Raw genomic sequence first — 3,993 nt, forward strand, 5'->3', positions numbered from 1 at the left:
CCCGAACGTGTTTCGCCGGCTTTACGGCTGGGGATTTCAACCCGCTCGGTCTCTGCGGGGCGCCTCCACGCTTAGGCTCCCCAATGAACCGTGTTTCGCCGGCTTTACGGCTGGGGATTTCAACCCGCGCGGCTACCCGCATCGGTCTTACGGGCGAAACTCCACGCGGAGTCACCCTGCCCGAACGTGTTTCGCCGGCTTTACGGCTGGGGATTTCAACCCGCTCAGTCTCTGCGGGGCGCCTCCACGCTTAGGCGCCCCGCTCAACCGTGTTTCACCGGCTTTACGGCTGGGGATTTCAACCCGCTCGGTCACTGCAGGGCACCTCCACGCTTAGGCGCCCCGCTCAACCGTGTTTCGCCGGCTTTACGGCTGGGGATTTCAACCCGCACGGCTACCCGCATCGGTCTTACGGGCGCCTCCACGCTTAGACGCCCTGCCCGAACGTGTTTCGCCGGCTTTACAGCTGGGGATTTCAACCCGCTCGGTCTCTGCGGGGCGCCTCCACGCTTAGGCGCCCCAATGAACCGTGTTTCGCCGGCTTTACGGCTGGGGATTTCAACCCGCGCGGCTACCCGCATCGGTCTTACGGGCGAAACTCCACGCGGAGTCGCCCTGCCCGAACTTGTTTCGCCGGCTTTACGGCTGGGGATTTCAACCCGCTCGGTCTCTGCGGGGCGCCTCCACGCTTAGGCGCCCCAATGAACCGTGTTTCGCCGGCTTTACGGCTGGGGATTTCAACCCGCGCGGCTACCCGCATCGGTCTTACGGGCGAAACTCCACGCGGAGTCGCCCTGCCCGAACTTGTTTCGCCGGCTTTACGGCTGGGGATTTCAACCCGCTCGGTCTCTGCGGGGCGCCTCCACGGTTAGGCGCCCCAATGAACCGTGTTTCGCCGGCTTTACGGCTGGGGATTTCAACCCGCTCGGTCTCTGCGGGGCGCCTCCACGCTTAGGCGCCCCAATGAACCGTGTTTCGCCGGCTTTACGGCTGGGGATTTCAACCCGCGCGGCTACCCGCATCGGCCTTACGGGCGAAACTCCACGCGGAGTCACCCTGCCCGACCGCTTTTCGCCGGCTTTACGGCTGGGGATTTCAACCCGCATCGGTCTTACGGGCGCCTCCACGCTTAGACGCCCTGCCCCACCGTGTTTCGCCGGCTCTACGGCTGGGGATTTCAACCCGCGTGGTCCGTGTTTTTCGGTAACATATTCGTGTTCCTTGCCCCCGACGGGCCGTGTTTTTCGGTAACAAAATCGTGTCTTTTGTCCCCGCTGCACCGTGTTTTTTGCCCCGCTCAACCGTGTTTTTTGCCCCCGCTCAACCGTGCTTACTGCCCCCGCTCAACCGTGTTTTTTCGGTAACATAATCGTGTCTTCGGGTAACATAATCTTGTTTTTCGGGCCATTTTACACCGACGGAGGCACCCACAGGGGCCATGTACACCCCGCTTGGCATGTACATGAGGGGCTGCCTCTTCCAAAAATCCTTCCCCCCTATAGGGGAATATGCATTTTGGGTCTCCAGCCACGCCCAGGGTTACCACCCCCTGGAAATCCCCCAGGTTTACCCCCCATTTTATGTGGATGCATAGATTCAGACCGCCCTGCTCCACCGCTTTTGGCCATTTTTGCCCAACGTTAGCCGCTTCGGCGTGCCGCTGGACTGTTTTCGGGCCTTTTTCACCGACGCTTGGCCGTATCCGCTTAGTTTTCCCCAACGCGTGGCCGCATCCGCTTAGTTTTCCCCCGCTGGACTGTTTTCGGGTCACTTTTGCCCAACGTTAGCGGCTTCCGCTTGCCGCTGGGCTGTTTTCGGGCCATTTTTCCCCCACACTTGGCCGTATCCGCTTAGTTTTCCCCAACGCGTGGCCGCATCCGCTTAGTTTTCCCCCGCTGAACTGTTTTCGGGTCACTTTTGCCCAACGTTAGCCGCTTCCGCTTGCCGCTGGGCTGTTTTCGGGCCATTTTTCCCCAACACTTGGCCGTATCCGCTTAGTTTTCCCCAACGCGTGGCCGCATCCGCTTAGTTTTCCCCCGCTGGACTGTTTTCGGGTCACTTTTGCCCAACGTTAGCGGCTTCCGCTTGCCGCTGGGCTGTTTTCGGGCCATTTTTCCCCCACACTTGGCCGTATCCGCTTAGTTTTCCCCAACGCGTGGCCGCATCCGCTTAGTTTTCCCCCGCTGGACTGTTTTCGGGTCACTTTTGCCCAACGTTAGCGGCTTCCGCTTGCCGCTGGGCTGTTTTCGGGCCATTTTTCCCCCACACTTGGCCGTATCCGCTTAGTTTTCCCCAACGCGTGGCCGCATCCGCTTAGTTTTCCCCCGCTGAACTGTTTTCGGGTCACTTTTGCCCAACGTTAGCCGCTTCCGCTTGCCGCTGGGCTGTTTTCGGGCCATTTTTCCCCCACACTTGGCCGTATCCGCTTAGTTTTCCCCAACGCGTGGCCGCATCCGCTTAGTTTTCCCCCGCTGAACTGTTTTCGGGTCAGTTTTGCCCAACGTTAGCCGCTACCGCTTGCCGCTGGACTGTTTTCGGGCCAATTTCCACCGACTCTTGGCCGTATCCGCTTAGTTTTCCCCAACGCGTGGCCGCATCCGCTTAGTTTTCCCCCGCTGAACTGTTTTCGGGTCACTTTTGCCCAACGTTAGCCGCTTCCGCTTGCCGCTGGACTGTTTTCGGGCCAATTTCCACCGACTCTTGGCCGTATCCGCTTAGTTTTCCCCAACGCGTGGCCGCATCCGCTTAGTTTTCCCCCGCTGAACTGTTTTCGGGTCAGTTTTGCCCAACGTTAGCCGCTTCCGCTTGCCGCTGGACTGTTTTCGGGCCAATTTCCACCGACTCTTGGCCGTATCCGCTTAGTTTTCCCCAACGCGTGGCCGCATCCGCTTAGTTTTCCCCCGCTGATCCATTTTCGGGTCACTTTTGCCCAACGTTAGCCGCTTCCGCTTGCCGCTGGGCTGTTTTCGGGCCAATTTCCACCGACACTTGGCCGCATCCGCTTAGTTTTCCCCAACGCGTGGCCGCATCCGCTTAGTTTTCCCCCGCTTAACTGTTTTCGGGTCACTTTTGCCCAACGTTAGCCGCTTCCGCTTGCCGCTGGACTGTTTTCGGGCCAATTTCCACCGACTCTGGGCCGGATCCGCTTAGTTTTCCCCAACGCTTGGCTGCATCCGCTTAATTTTCCCCAGCTGAACTGTTTTCGGGTCACTTTGTCCCAACGTTAGCCGTTTCCGCTTGCCGCTGGACTGTTTTCGGGCCATTTTCCACCGACTCTTGGCCGTATCCGCTTGGTTTTCCCCAACGCTTGGCTGCTTCCGCTTAATTTCCCCCAGCTGAACTGTTTTCGGGTCACTTTTGCCCAACGTTAGCCGTTTTCGCTTGCCGCTGGACTGTTTTCGGGCCATTTTTCACCGACACTTGGCCGTATCCGCTTAGTTTTCGCCAACAATTGGCTGCATCCGCTTAATTTTCCAAGCTATACTGCTTTCGGGTCAGTTTTGCCCAACGTTAGCCGCTTCCGCTTGCCGCTGGGCTGTTTTCGGGCCATTTTCCACCCACGCTGGCACCGACGGGGCCATGTACACCCACGCGCGTGTACATGAGGGGGCACCCATTTTTGAAAACCTTGCCCCCCTATAGGGGAATATGCATTTTGAGGCTCTAGCCACGCCCAGGGTTACCACCCCCTGAAAATCCCCCAAGTCGAAATCACCCATGTAAAATATTCAAAAAAATCTCAAAAAATCACAAAAAATTTATAAAATCAAATAAATTCAAAAAAAAAAAAAAAATTTCAAAAATTCAAAAAAAATTCAAAAAATTCAAAAAAATTCAAAAAAATTCAAAAAATTCAAAAATTCAAAAAAAGTCCAAAAACCCAAAAAAACTTCAAAAATTTCAAAAATTCAAAAAAATTTCAAAAAAAATTTCAAAAATTTGCCCCGCTGAACTGTTTTCGGGTCACTTTTGCCCAACGTTAGCCGCTTCCGC

Source organism: Carex rostrata, unplaced genomic scaffold (genome assembly GCF_964058835.1).
Source record: "Carex rostrata unplaced genomic scaffold, lpCarRost1.2 SCAFFOLD_38, whole genome shotgun sequence".
Classification (NCBI taxonomy): domain Eukaryota; kingdom Viridiplantae; phylum Streptophyta; class Magnoliopsida; order Poales; family Cyperaceae; genus Carex; species Carex rostrata.